This window comes from Jaculus jaculus, chromosome 9 (genome assembly GCF_020740685.1).
Source record: "Jaculus jaculus isolate mJacJac1 chromosome 9, mJacJac1.mat.Y.cur, whole genome shotgun sequence".
In the NCBI taxonomy this organism is placed as follows: domain Eukaryota; kingdom Metazoa; phylum Chordata; class Mammalia; order Rodentia; family Dipodidae; genus Jaculus; species Jaculus jaculus.
In genome coordinates, this window is record NC_059110.1 from 102,380,418 (window position 1) to 102,396,775 (window position 16,358).

A 16,358-nucleotide genomic window follows, 5' to 3' on the forward strand; every position below is an offset into this window, starting at 1 on the left:
TCTTATGAGCTGGTCATCTTTGGAACTCTTTCTAGTCCTGGATCACTCCACTGCTCATGTATCCCCCAGGGTTATTTTGCCCAGTATTCATTCTCTCAAATTCAAACTCAGAAGGAGCATCATGTCATAGGTCAAGTTTTTCTGAAGAACAGTACACTTGGAGATAAAATGAGACTATAGATCTAAAAGTATCCCACATATTCTAAAGTGTGTATCAGGAGTTTTGAATAATTGCTATGTGACGGACAGAATCCTATGGTCAAACAAGTTTCAGATTCGCTAGGTCAATAGATCAAATCTGTTTCTTTGTTTGAGTATTTTCCAGCAACATCAGCATGGTTATACACTCTATAACTCTTTAGGAGTATGAAATACTAATGAAAATGAACTGTGTGTTAGTATACATGGGACTAGTTTTGCATAGAAAATGATTTGGAAACTAACACAAAACTGTACTCCTTTATTGTCTATTGATGATAGTAACTGAAAATATTAAATTTAATATAAATGGTCAGTTCCACAGTCATTACTGATTTGATTTTTTTTCAAAATTTAAAGCTTCTGTAGCAATTCTTTATTATTGCTGGGACAAAACACTGACCAGAAGCAGCTTATAAAATAAAAGTGTCTATTTCTGGCTTATAATTTTGAGGGGGAGTTTCATCACGGCAGGGAAAGCCTGGCAGGAGCAGACAGCTGGGTATCACATCTCCGTTAGAGAAAGAGAGGGTGTGCTGATTACAGCCAGTGGGGCTACGCTACTCATACCCCAAGGTCTGCCCCCAATGACACACTTCCTCCAGCGAGACACTCCTTCCACATGCTCCACCAGGTGGAGACTGAGCCTGAGGCTTGCTCACATACAAATGGGGCTATGGGGCACACTTCATATTCAAACCACCACAGCTCTCTGTGCAAAATGTCTAAATGTATCTTCCTCTAGGAGAAGATTGGTGATAATTTCACAATGAGTCAAACAAGCTCAACTTGTTCAATTGGGGTAAAGTGGGAGGAAGAGATGGATTAGTGGTAAGGTATTTGCCTGCAAACCCTAATGACCCAAGTTTGATTCCCCAGTGAGCATGTAAAGCCAGATAAACAAGATGGTGTATACATCTGGAGTTCCTTTGCAGCAGCCAGAGGCCCTGGCATGCCCATTCTATCTGTCTCTTTTCTCTCTATCTCTCTCTGCTTTCAATTAAGTAAATAAATATTAATAATTAATTAATTTTTTTAAAAAAGAATTGGGGTGATGGGACAAACCCCAGGTAATTTCCATAGTTTCAAAACTTTAGAATATGGAGAAGCAGGATAAAGAATCATTCTTCTCTCAACAATAATCCATATAACCCTTCTCCTTTAAAATGGTTTAAAATTTTTTGTGAAAGCTAAACTTAATAAGGAATTTGATTCAACACAGGTTTATTTCACTTCAAGGCTTTTATAAAGGCTCAGGAAAACTGCCTACATTGAACATGGTTTTAAAGAAATATTAATGATTGTAATATGAGAGGGCTGGAATAGTTCTGCAAGGTGAAACGGTATGTCTCATCGTGCACAAAGCAGACACAAGAGGAAAGGGCTGGGAGCTGCCCTGCTTGTATTAAGATCTTAGTATCCATAGCATCAGTGTTTATGGGCACAGGCACAGCATACTAATGGGATGGAGAAAAGGTAATTTATTTTAAATCACCCTCCCATATCATCATCCCTAACTAGGGAGGGTGGAATGGAAGAAAAACAGGAACAATTAAGTATTTGTGGAATAGGTTCGGGTATGTGAGTTTCTATTTGACATTTTACACACAATATTTCTCATGTTTGAAATTTTATAACTGCTCATACATAGTGTGTTAAATTGGTAATTAAAATAATCAAAAGCAAAATTTCTAAGAAAAATGTACTTGAGACTCTGTATAGGGAATATTAGTGTGTTCCGTCACAATATTACCCTCACTAGTAACATTCATTACAGCGTCTTATCAAAATACCCACATATGGCCTCCCCGATTACAAAGGTAATATCAAATTTGATTAATCTCATATTCAAAGAACACTTTTCTGTAACAAGACAAACAAGCAGAGAGCACTTGCGTCGATGGTAAAAACACCCAGAACCAGAGGGCCAGAACCTTTTGAGCCCAGGTGGAGCATGTAAAGGGCTTGTCAAAGAGCAGATATTCAAGACACAGACACATCTAGTTGTATTGATAACTGGAGCTTTCTGATTGTTGTAAGAAAAATTTGGAATTCTGCCTATGATGCTGGGATGAGGCCACTCTTTAGTACAGTATTCAATTTTATGTCTTAGTGAACACTGTGCCTAACATACTATGACATAATCAGTGTGATGAGATAATCCCAGATTTAATGGTTTGGAGAACATTTGAGTATTAGAAATATTTCCTCTCTGATTTGTATGCTTGGTAATTCAGCTGAAAGCAGAGAGTAAACCAGCCCTGTTGACTTTGTTTAATTAATAAAGATCCCATGGCTCATAAAGGGAGAAGGGAGATGTTGCTATTTAGAATGAGAAATTCAGAGGACTGGGGAGTAGAGGAAGCTGATGATGAAACATGCAGTATCTCTGCGAATGTTCCTGTGGAGAGAGGGCATCTGACCTGATTTGGAGAGCACTCAACATCAGTACAGAAGACACTGGAGAATCTGAAAAGCATAATGCTATCAGCCTCTGAATGGTTGCCAGATATGTCACTGGAAAACAATACTGTTTGAGCTGAGGAGATGACAGTATTGCGTGTGTGTTTTTTAAATAATATTAGTAAATTGAAAGACGTATTGTAGAATTTATTAAGAAACAAGAGAACATGCTTTACTTTGTTGGCAAAGAAATGTAAGTGAATTATTTAAAACCCTTTATAATTACCCTCCGTATGTTTCTTACCTCCTAGCCAGGAGCAAAATCTTTCTTTCCAAAAAGAAAGCAAAGTGAGTCCTTTTGAAATAAACAATTTAGGACAGTTACTAGCAAAAAGGGGCTTAAGCACAAAAATGTGCACTACTTTTGTCAAAATTCATTCTTATAACTGTTACTGTCTGTGGTGATTAAAGAGATTCTTTTGCAAGTTTACCATTATAGATAACACTACTGTTATGTGTTTAACAATACTGGCATGTATGATTTTATTGAATTTAAGAGAAAGAATGAAAAGTGATTAACTCAATGTAAAATTTGTGGGTATAAGTTTATGTATATAGTATTCATACAACGAGAAAACAAAGATAGATAAACATCTATTAAAGCAATTTGTCACAGGCCCTGGGAATTTCAGTAACATTGAATCACTAGAAAATTTTATTTAAAAATTATGTTTAAAATTTACAACTGGCCATAAACTGGAAGTACAAGTACTAATGACATTAAAATATTTATACTAAAATGCCCTCTTTTTAAAGTTAAAAAATAGAATTTCATCTTTATTCTATGTTACGACATTTCCATAAAATATATGTCAGATATATTTTGAAATATTAACATCTAACTAATTAAGAAAACATTAGGTCTTAGATATCAATTATTTTACAAGAAAGTAAAACTATAGTAATATATTATTTCACATAATTGGAGAACATTGCTGCCATACTTGTCAAGGATGAACACTGAAAAAAAAAATCCCTGGTAAAAAATTCATTAATACTCATATTTTCTCAGGTGATATGCTCATATTTGGATTATTGTTGATTATTTTATAAAGCTAAATAGAGAAAGGAAAAAGATGAAAGATCAAGTCCAAGGTCTAAAGCTGATATAATTAATTTTTCAAAGAAAGAACAACTCTATAATCACATATTATTACATCCTTGAATAACAAAATTTCATTCTGTTATTGATCATGGTAAGATAGAAAATACATAATTAAACCAAAGATATATCCCACTGACACTAATAACTATATGTGGGGTTATAGTAAATATTAATAAAATTGCAGAGGATTTGTAGTTGGTATATTTGCATTTTATCGTACAAAATTGTTGGGCTGTATCCTCACTAAAATTATGTTTTATATTTCATACTGTAGAGTTGATACTAGGAGACAATTGCCCCAGCAGAGACTACATTTCCAAACTCCTTTGGCATCTTTATGTGAGTCCAAAATTAGCTCATGCCAATGGAAGGGGACAGAAATGGAGCTTCTCTGAGAATCAGGGATCTTTAAGATGCTGCAGGGCCTTCTCTAGTTTTACTTCTTACACAAAAGGAGCTAAGTCCTGGGTAATGGCAGAGCCACAAGATAGGAGGAATGAGGGTCTGGGTCTCAAAAATCATCACCCAGAAGAAAAGCTATACCATCAACCAGGAATCCCTGCAGTGACCTGTGAATGTGACACCATAAAAAGCAAATGATCTGTTGTAGTTCTTTCACTTTAATCACTGGCAACCAAGAAGCCATGACTACTACTTTGTGTGTGTGTGTGTGTGTGTGTGTGTAACACTTTATGATCTGGGGAAATGTCTCATTGGTTAAAGGTGCTTGTTTGCAAAGCCTGCTGACCTGAATTCAATGGGTTCAATTCCCTAGCACCCACATAAATCTAGATGCAAAGTGGCATAGGCATTTGTAATCCCAATGTGCCTATAACAATGGCAGGTGGAGCTACGGGAATTCAAAGCTCATGGGTCAGCTAGTCTGAATTTTCTTCATTTACAGTCTGGTAGTTTATTTGAAGTGGCAAGGGACCCTGTCTCAAAGAAGGCGGAGCACAGACAACTCAAAGCTGCCCTCTGACCTCCATACACATGCTGTGGCACTCATGCTCCCTCCACACACAAATAAATAATTTAGAAACAAAGTAAATAAAATAAATCTCTCTATTTTCTATCTATCATCTATCTATCTATCTATCTATCTATCTATCTATCTATCTATCTATCTATCTATCTACCATCTCTCTATTTTCCTATCTGAATTTTATCTTGCAAAGGTGAAAACCCTATATAATGCATGTGTGTGTGTGTGTGTGTGTGTGTGTGCGCCCACGCACACATGTTCATGCTACCATACGAATGTCAACAATCAAAAGATGATGGATAAAGATGGATGAATATTAAATTTACTTACAAACTCGTTTGCAAGATCATTGCCCAAGTTTCCCCTCTAACTTCCCCATGACATGAGAAAGTACATAAAATCTAGAAGATATATTTTAACATTAGTGTTCTTTAAAAAATAGTGAGAATTATAATACAAGTTACACAGGCTTTTACTTAGTATACTCAATAAAATAAGCTTCATAAACATCTGACTAACATGTTTTTCTTATTAAATAAATTTGAAACCTTAAAAAACAAAAATTATTTTAATTATACAATTTTAACTAATTTAAGATTGATTCTAACATTTTATACAAAGTTAAAAGGAACTCCAGTAAAAAAAAATGTAAAAATGTAAGAAGATCTATGCTACATTTGAGAAGAATTTCTATAGTCATAAAACTGGATGGGATTTTTTTGAGTTTCCTAGGAAAACCACTGCTAAAATTGTGAGGTCTCAGAGCCAAAGCCACTTGACAGTGAGTGTTATACAACTCTAATTATGACGAGAGAGAGAGAGAAAGACTTAAAAAATATAACCATAAACCTTTTTTGAACCTTAAGTAGTGATTGCTTATAAAGTTACCACCTTTGGAAGTGTGACTACATGAGATTTCCTCCGATAGAAGGAAATTGACTGAGAAAGGCAAAATAATTTACCCCAGATCTTACAACTGGCACATGTTAAGACAGCATCCAGACCCTACTTCTGAGAATTTATCCATTATGCTCAACCCTTCTGTTACCTAGGTTGGTTTCCATAGCGACACATGAAGTGGCTCTGGAATGGATTAAGTGACCTTCTGAAAGGGGCTCTTCAGCTTTGCAAGATGAAATCAATTAAAGGATTAACTCAAGGATCACAGATTATATGTCTAAATCTATTATACCTTTTGAAAAGTCCTTGCCGTGAAATTCATGAGAAATCTGCTATCCGAGCAACTGTGAATAAGAAGTGCTTATGTGAAGCCTGAGTCAGAGGCTTTCTGCTTCCCCAGCAGTCATACTTTATGTGCCATGTGGCATGGAATTCTAAATATGCCTATATTTGTCCAGTAGGCTGTTAGCTTCCCCAGGGGCAGGGAAGCATCTTTTGCACCTCCATAGCCTGTGGACACTAGCTCACATAAAGTGAAGCCAGTGGCTCCTTGCTGCATGGATAAATTGTATGTCTCACTGACATATTACTATAGTTACAAAAATGGCAGCTTATTTTTTTTTTTTTATAATTGAAGATCAGATAAAGTAACACTCACATGTGATACTGCAGTGGATTTTCTCTAAATAGTTAAAAAATATGGTTATTGAGGGCTGGAGAGATGGCGTAGTGGTTAAGGCATTTGCCTGCAAAGCCTAATGGCCCAGGCTTGATTCCCAGTATCTACGTAAAGCCAGATGCACAAAGTGGCACATGTGTCTGGAGCTCACTTGTAGTGGCTGGACCCCTGGCAGACCCATTCTTTCTGTCTGTCTTTCTTCTCTCTATCTCTCTTTGCTTGCAAATAAATAAGTATAAAATATATGCTACCTGCTTCCTGAAATTGAGCATTATCAGGGGAAAAGATGTATCTAAGTGGCTTCAAAGTCACTGTATAATCTGCACTTCCAACCACCTCCCCAGCCCCGCCAATATTCTCATTCCAAGTAAACTGCACAGGCCTATTCATTAAAAATTTGACCAGAATTTCTTTCCCATTCTTATTTATGTTTTGGGGGCGGGGGGAGAGAGTGAGAGAGAATGGGCATGCTAGGGCCCCTTACCACTGCAAACAAACTCCAGACATATGCACCACTTGTGCAGCTGGCTTTATGTGGTACTGGGAAATCGAATCTGGGCTGGCAAGCTTTGCAAGCAAGCACCTTTAACCACTGGGTCATCTCCCTAGCCCCCAATTTCTTTTTTTCTAAACAGCCAAAGTCTAAGTAAACTTACTTGAGCTGAATCATACTCTACAAGTTACAATTCTTTATGGCAAGTTACTATAAATGCTAAGCTAAGTAAATCTTGTTTTAGAACATTAAAATGTCCCAAAGACAAATAAATATGGTCATAAGTGGCCTTGCTAAGACCTCACACTACCACTCATTCCTTAGTCCTTTCTCAGGTGTTCTTACTATACTGGGATTTTTCAGCCTTGGACATGATCAAATGCAGCCACCTCTGTGTTTCTAGTGACTTTATGCCCCACTGAGGGATGGAGGTCTTCACAGAGGCACACGGTTAGTGCTGATATTAGCAACAAAGGACAGTGATGAACCAAGCAGGTCACCACTGTCCTCTTGACCCTGACATCGTGGATTAAGTTCAGATGATCGGGCTGCTGTGGCGCTTCATGCCTGTCATCTGCACTCTGGCAAGGCTGAAGCAGGAGGATCCCGAGGTCAAGGTCAGCCTTAGAGACACACAGCCTCTGTCTAAAGAGCAAAACCAAAACAGGAGTGCAGGTATGGGACAGATGGATTACACTTTGTCAGATGAACATTTATTACCTCTTTCATAATGATTTTCCCAATTTGCCTTTCACAAAAGTCCCATGAACATTACTTTTCTCTAGTTTCCACCGTTGAAGAAGCTGAGGCTTGGAGGGTTGCGTGCTCTGTCCAAGGTCACACAGCAGCAGAGCTAGGACTGAGGTGCAGGACAGCATTACTGTGTTCTCCATAAACCATGCAGACAAATCTAGCTTGCCTATGTACTACCTGGGCTGTCTGTGGCTCTCTGGGAAAGTTACTTAAACCCTGAATCTCATATTCCTAACCTACACAACACATAATACCTGCCTTAATAAATTAAGAGATGAGATGTATAAATCCCCTAGATTCCCGCCTCACTCTCTTCTATCTCCTACTTCCTATAAGCATTTTATATTGTAATAAGTACCAAAAATTTAGTGGCTTAAAAGTGACTCAAACTGGGCTGGAAAGATGGATTAGTGGTTAAATGCTTGCCTGTGAAGCCTAAGGACCCCGGTTGAAGGCTCGATTCCCCAGAACCCACGTTAGCCAGATGCACAAGGGGGCACATGCATCTGGAGTTCGTTTGTAGTGGCTAAAAGCCCTGGCGCAGCCCCTCTCCTCTCTCTCTCTCTGTCTGTTGCCCTCGAAAAAATAAAAATAAACAACAACAACAACAAAAATAACAAAATGAAATGACTCAGACTTACTAGCTTATAGATCTGTGGTTCAGAAGTCCCAAGTGGGTCTTACTAGGCTACAATCAAGGCATCAGCAAGGAAACATTCCTTCTGGGGTGCTCTTGCAGAGAACCTTCGATTCGTCCTGCTTTTCCAGCTTCTACAGGCCTCCTGTGGTGTGAGGCTCAGGTTTTCATCATCAAAGCCAGCAACACAGCTTGTCTTGGATTCCACACCCTTCATCTTGTCTCTTCCTCTGACCCTCTCCTGCTTCTTCCTTCCAATGTTAAGGACTCATGGAGACACACAGGACTCACTGGGGCATCCCTCCTTCAAGATCAGCTACTCGGCAACCTGAATTCCCCTTTACTATGTAATCTAGTGCAATCATAGGACCTAGTGACTAGGATTGGACATCCTGCCTACCATCATACTCTACTTCTCAATTCTTCCATAGACTGAGGCCTAAGAGAAAAGGCCCTAGTGAGGAGTCTGTCTGTGGTTTGCCTAAAACTAGGTAAATATGTGGCAAGAACAGATTTGTTAAACCATAAATTAAGGCAGTCAGGTCTGTTGGCAAAAGCGTGCAATGGGGCTGGAGAGATGGCTTAGCGGTTAAGCGCTTGCCTGTGAAGCCTAAGGACTCCAGTTCGAGGCTCGGTTCCCCAGGTCCCACGTTAGCCAGATGCACAAGGGGGCGCAGGCGTCTGGAGTTCGTTTGCAGAGGCTGGAAGCCCTGGCGCACCCATTCTTTCTCTCTCCCCCTATCTGTCTTTCTCTCTGTGTCTGTCGCTCTCAAATAAATAAATAAAAATTAAAAAAAAAAAAGCGGGCAATGGTAGCTACTTAGAAGGCTGAGGCAGGAGAGCCAAGAGTTCATGGTCAGCCTGGCCAACTCAGTGAGACCCTGTCTCAAACTAAAAAATGAACAGTGGGTGAGGGACACACCTCAGTGCTTGCCTATCATCACAGGTACCTGGGTTCACCCTCCACTGGGGGTAGAGTAAATTCAGGAAAAGGCAACTGCCATGGACAGATGTATGTCCTATTTCAATTCCTATGTGGAAGCCCTGGTGTGTGTGTGGGGGGGGGGGAGAACGGTGTATCTCTATGAGGAGGTATTTTGGGTTAGATGAGGTTATAGGGGTTTGACACTGTTCTGATGGGACTTGTGTCCTTGTGAGAAGAGGAAGAGGAGAGGCCATGTGAGGACACAGATGAGAAGGCTGGTCGTCACCTGGAAGCCAGGGAGAAAGGTCTTGCCAGAAGCTGGGCCTGACACTTCCATTTAGGACTTTAGCACTCAAAATTGTGAGCAAAGAAATCTTGTTTGTTTAAGCTCCTTGTCTGTAGACCTTTGTTAAAGCAGTCCTAGAAGATGTGGGAAGTTTTTGACCAAAAATTTAGTATTTGTTAATAAATATGTAAAAAGGGGTTCTGGAGGCAGAGAGGATGCTGCACCTGGCTAAAGGAAGCAGGACCCCAGGAAGGTGATGTGTTTCCAAAGTACTTTGTGTCTTCCCAGAGGGGGCATGCTTACAATATCTCAATGAGACGCTAGAAAGCATGCTTTAGGCCTAAAAGACATACCTGCCACTGGCTAAATTGGGGTGGAATGTGGCGGGGGCGGGGGAGAAATGCTTGGTGTGGGACCGCTAGATATGTATGTTTTATTCATTTTCGTGGCTTTACCATTCCTAGTACCCCAAGCCAGCTGGCTGGCCTTTCATTTAAATGACAGCTTCTCCTACAGGGCTTCATATCCCCCACTTCTCTGTCAGTATTTATAGAAAATCCCAGGCAAACTGTCAAGGTTGGGATCAACGCAACCTTTCTGCTCCTATTGGGCTTTTGACTGGCCACAGAGTAACCTGAGAGTAGGTTTTGGCTACTGGGTTCAATTCCCAGTTGTGCAAATGTGGTCATTTCAAAGTCCTTCACTGGTAAATAGAAGCAGCATGGGGAGATGGAGGCTAAGCTGACATCTTCTCAGCACTCTCCATGTGCCAGGGGTTTAGCCAAGGGCTTCATACCCGAGGGCACCTGATTCTCAAAACAATCCTCATTTTCAGATCAGAATCAGGAGTAGCCTTTAATCCTAGCACTTGGGAGGCAGAGGTAGGAGGACTGCAGTGAGTTGGGGGCCACCTGGAGATTCCAGATCAGTCTGGGCTTGCACAAGACCCTACCTCGAAAAAAAAAAAAAAAAAAGAACCAGGAGTACCAATACTCAAGTAACTCTGAAAAAAATGGTGCTGTGAACACCAGAATACAGGCTTTAGAGCTACTAAATCCCTCTTTCCACAAATCCATTGCTTCACCAGATGACGAGGAGCCACTCGGCCATTTGATGTTAGTCCACACACACACCCTGCCCTGTGCTAGGTAATGTATACTCTTAACCTCTTTTCACATAGATGCCTATGGTGCTGAAATTCAAGCCTGTTATTTATTTCAAAGCCTTACAAGGTATTCACAGATAAGTTCCGGAGCAAAATGTTAAGAAAATCTATATTTCCTCCTCTGAGTCTTCCACAGGTTTCTTTTCCCCCCCCTTTTTATTTTCATTGTGGCCTCAGGTCTTACATATGCAGGAGACAGCAAGGAGCCTGCACACCTTTTCATTTGACCCGAAGTCACTGCAAAAAAGACATCCTGATGTCTGTCAAGTGAGCCTTAGAACATATTAGCCTGTCAGTGGACATTCCTGAGCTCACTGGAAATAAGTCAGAGCAGACACATTAATGAGGTCATCAGAGGGAGGGCTCTTGACAACAGCCACTAAAGTGATACTAGAATAACCTGCTAAGGATTTGGAAAAGCAAAAATTAGTAGCTTTTATTTTTCTACCCTGAAGCCATCCTTTCCTCCTTCTCCTCTGCTCTATCTCTTCTATTTCTTTAATTTCTCATTGCATTAGAATTAAGATAGTATCTGTTTGAAAAAAAAAAAAAAACAGTTAGGGTCTTACAAATCACACCTTCATGTTCTTCTTTTTTTTTTTTTTTAAATTTTTTATTTATTTGAGAGCGACAGACACAGAGAGAAAGACAGATAGAGGGAGAGAGAAATGGGCGCGCCAGGGCTTCCAGCCTCTGCAAACGAACTCCAGACGCGTGCGCCCCCTTGTGCATCTGGCTAACGTGGGACCTGGGGTACCGAGCCTTGAACCGGGGTCCTTAGGCTTCACAGGCAAGTGCTTAACCGCTAAGCCATCTCTCCAGCCCCAGGTTCTTCTTTTTATTTTTTCCTTTTTTTCTTTTAAATTGTAAGTGATATGGCACAATGTAACTGAAGCAAGTGGAGGATGGTAACTTTTATCCATATATAGGTTATGATCCATATGTTTTCCTACCTGGGATCCAACTAATGGGTATCTCACCCACTGGTCAGGCAAATATCTATGATTGCTAAAGAGCTACCATGGGAGCTGGGATCCAAAGTTGCAAGACATGGCATGTATCCCATCAGCCATTCCCCCTCCAAGTATCTATGGCAGATATGCATAAGTGACAGAGGCATACATCAGTGAGCTTCTCAAAACAACACTGCAGATACCTATCAAAGGACAGGGCTAGTGTTTCCCTTCTCTTCTCAAGACAAGAGCTTTTGCTTATTTCAGAATCACCTAAACTCCATAGATTCTATTGATATGTGCATTTGTAATATTCTAACCCTCCCTAGGTAATGGAAAACAGGATTTATACCCTGGGGAGTAATACCTCATATTGTAAGGTCTAACATTAAAGATTATCAACTCAACTGCATGAATGAATATTATGTCAAATTTAAATAGCCTTAAAAATCAGAGGATCATGTATCTACTTAAAAGTTACCTTGAGTAAAACTGAATATTAAAAACTGTATCTGCTATTAAGAATTCAGTATTATTGGGCTGGAGAGATGGCTTAGCAGTTAAGGTGCTTGCCAGCAAAGCCAAAGGACCCAGGTTTGATTCCTCAGTATCCACATAAAGCCAGATACACAAGGTGTTGCATGTGTCTGGAGTTCATTTACAGTGGCTGGAGGTCCTGGCACACTCACTATCCCTCTCTCTGCCTCTTTCTCTCTCAAGTAAATAAATAAATAAAATATTTTAGAAAGAATTTTGTATTATTAATCTATAATATTACATGCCACACATCATACTTAATCTGTCTACTTTTGTGATAAAGTACTGTGGTAAACATCCTCTAACGGTGATCCTCACCTTCTGGGGTCCACAAGCCTGTACAAATGCTTCCTTTACTGCACTATGGTGGTCTGTGTGACCAGCAGCATGTGACAGAAATGATGGTAATATCACTCACTTCTGACATGGGTTATACAAGCTAAGACATCTTTTATCTGTGTGCCTCTCATCCCTTACACTGGGAAAAAGGCAATTGCCATTTTGTCAGCAGCCCTATGGCTCTATGTGTCTGAGATGTGGTGAGGAACTGAAGCCTCCTGCCAAAAGCCTCATGCATGCGGTTGGAAAAAGGATTCTAGCTATCCTGCTAAGCTATATTTCAATTACCAGCCCTGTTAACAATATTCTTAATAATTCCATGAGAAAACCAGAGAAAAACAAAGAGAAGTGAGATAGAAGAGAGGAGAAAAGAGAGAAGAAAGACAGGGACCTAGAATAATCCAGTGACACCACTCCTGAATTACTGGTGTGTGTGTGTGTGTGTGTGTGTGTGTGTGTGTGTGTGTGTGTGTAGTTATTTTAAGCAGCAAAATTGGAGAAAATTTATAATGGAAAAGAGGAGTATACGTGATCATTGATCACAATGAACCTGAGTCTTTCAATGTAAAGATAAGCAAGCAATTAGCAGCTAAGTCTAATTTGTAACACAAGTTCAGCCTTAATAATAAATATAACTCATAATAATGTTGTTATGTTATACAACATATATTAAAAGTATGTGAACATTTGGGTTCGAGAGGTGGCTTAGCAGTTGAGGCACTTGCCTGTGAAGCCTAAGGACCCAGGTACAACTCCCCAGAACCCACATAAACCAGATGCACATGGTGATGAACATGTTTGTTGTTCATTTGCAGTGGCTAGAGACCCTGATGTGCCCATTCTTTCTCTCGCTCTCTAATAAACAAAAAATAAAAATAAAATATTTATTTATATGTACATTTATATATTAATGTATTTAAATATACTTATATATTTTAAAAAGTATGTGAACTTTTAAAATAGAACAATACTAAAAGAATACTATAAATCAGTAATAGTATACAACTTCAAGGAGATGGTAAGAAGTTGGGTGGAATACTTTGGCTGCAGAACACTGAGAAATCACACTGGAATTGATCTAGACATCGCCTCTCTGCTGGCCAGTTGGTTTAGTGCTGGAAAGTGTTATGCAGGCAGCTGGGGAAATGGGTCTTAGCCAGCAGTGGACCCTGTGAGCTACCAGCCAGAAAAGATATGACCGCTAGTGGCATGAATGTTATGGTGGTAACCAACTGTTCTCTCATTGGTCTGAGACCCACACCACAGGAGGGATCATGACTGGTATTGAAAACCTAGTTAAAAGTCTATAACTGCAAAGGCCATAGGCCCTGGGGGTGGGGGAAATTATGACTGTTATTTGGCTGTGCCTGTATATGATTTTATCCTCTAAATATTTATGTTTATGCCCACAGATTAGCACTGCTCTCACCTTTTTGCAGATGGTGGTGACTACTGAGGAGACTTAAAACTCAGTCAAAGTGCTGAGAATAAGTGACTGTGGTATGCTGAGCACTAAATAAAAAGTCTGGATCTAGAGAAATGGCTCAACAGTGAAAGGTGCTTTCTTGCAAAGCCTAATGACCCACGTTTAATTCTCCAGTGCCCATGTAAAGCTGGGTGCACAAACTGGCTCATGTGTCGGGAATTCATTTGTAGCAGCAAGAGGCCCTGGCATACCCATTCTTCCTCTCTCTTTTTGTATAAAAATAAATAAATAATTTTTTCAAACTAGAACTGTAGGCTAGTGCAGTGGCACACACTCTTAACCTAGCACTTGGGAGGCAGAGGTAGGTGGATCAGTGTAAATTTGAAGTGAGCTTGAGACTACATGGTGAATTCCAGGTCAGCCTGGGCAAGAGGGAGACCCTACCTGGAAAAAGAAAAGAAAAAGATAATTGTATCAAAGCTCAGAGAACACGAGAAAGAATGTGCTAGAAGACAGAGATACCAAGCTTTGGAATGCTGGAAATGAAGTAGCCATTACATCATTACATGTGTGACCTCACAGTGGCTATTGTCACCTCTACAATATTGGGCCATCAACATTGCTTCAGGGATGGAGAAGGACAAGAAAAGGGACTACTTGGAAAGAACAAGGAGTTCAGTGGAAAGGAGAATGGGAGATATGAGGGAGGGGAGAAAAAAGTATGGAAAAGGATTATGATACATTGTGTACATGTATAAAATCGTCAAAAAGTTTTTAAAAAGGGCTTGTGGGGAAAAATGTTCAGCTAATCATATTACATTACTGTATGCCTTAAGATAATGGACATTTTGTCACTGAGTTAAAGATGTTGTAACAGCCTTTCACATGAGAAAATTTAAAAAATTCCCAGAATGCAATGGTATATTTTATACAAATATATGTATATAAATTTACATATATATTTATGGCAAATGATTATGCCTGCATGCATATATGCATGCACACAGGGCACACGTGCTTGGTGGCTCTATTAAAACTGGTGCTGGCAATGCCAGTGCTGATCGCACTTGTTTACTCCAGGTAAGATGTTCTTGTCTCATGTCAGAACGTGTGTGGATGACAAAGTCTTAACAGAGGTGCAGTAGGCATGTGGATGGACAGAAATACACAAGGACTCAGTGTGCCTGGGCTTTCTTAGGACAGCACTGACAGCCTTCCCCTTGCCTGAGGCTTGACTTCCATCACACCTAACACTTCCATTTCTGGGGAGACAGTGACAGATGCCAATTTCTGACAAGAGATCATATGTATACAGACCACCATCTCCCTCAGTACTCTGGGTGGGAGATTTTACACATTCTTTTTCTTAAAGTAGAAGTGATTTCTTGCCTTCAAAGTATCATCTACCTATAAATGAAACCACTCCTCTCTCAAAAAGTTTTCATGGGCTGTCCAGTCTCAATTTTTTGGTTGGGGTTGTTGAAGGATAAAAATGAAAACAAGGAGGCTGGAGAGATGGTTCAGTGGTTATGGTGCTAAGCCTAGTGACCCAGGTTCAATTACACAGTTCTACTTAAAACCAGATACACAGAGTGGCACATCCATCTGAAGTTTGTTTTTAGTGGTTATAGGCCTTGGCGTACCCATTCTCTGTCCCCCTCCCCCTGGTGCTTGCAAATAAATAAATAATTTTTTTTTTAAAGGCGAAAAGTTAAAATGGGCTGGAATGACAGATCAGCAGTCAAGGCACTTGCCTGAAGAACCTAATACCCAGGTTCTACTCCCCAGTACCCACATAGAGCCAGATATACAAAGAAGCACATACTGTCTGCTTGCAAATAAATAAATAAATACAAATATTTAAAATAATTAAACAAATCACTAACTAGTTTAAGAAAAGCATCAATAGATGTTTGCTTATGCAGACTTTGTTTATGGGGCACCAACCCTAATTGAATGTGGCTAAGAGTCACAAGGAACACCCCCCCCCCCCACACACACACACAATGTTAACATGAGGGGAGAGATCAAAGAGGCTAGGCTTTGCTTAAAGTTCCTACAGAGCAATAATAACAATAATAATAATGATTATGATGGTGATGATGATGATGTGTGTAAATTAAAGGCTAGGGACATTAAGCAGTGATTTTGTAGCGACATTAGCCTTTGAATCCAAGCTTTTCTTTTTTAAAAAAAATATTTATTTATTAGACAAAGAGAGGCAGATAGAATGAGCAAGCCAGGGCTTCTAGCCACTGTAAATGAACTCCAGATGCATGTGCCACCTAGTGTATCTGGTTTTATGTGGGTCCTGGGGAATTGAACAGGGTCCTTAGGTTTTGCAGGCAAGAGCCTTTACTGCTGAGCCTTCTCTCCAGCCTGAATCCACACTTTTCTAAATGCAACAACCACACTCTTCTTTCCTTCTAACAGATGGCCATTCTGGAATCAAATCTATCTGCACCAGAGCTACTAGACTCACATAAGAATCCTATAGGACTTTTTACAAGCTAT

General features: G+C 39.8%; 1 protein-coding gene across 6 annotated transcripts in view; it reads right to left on the bottom strand.

The window, feature by feature from the left end:
• Positions 1–16,358, bottom strand: part of Stxbp4 (syntaxin binding protein 4) — a 177,411-nt gene that overhangs the window by 1,224 nt on the left and 159,829 nt on the right. The window lies entirely within an intron of this gene.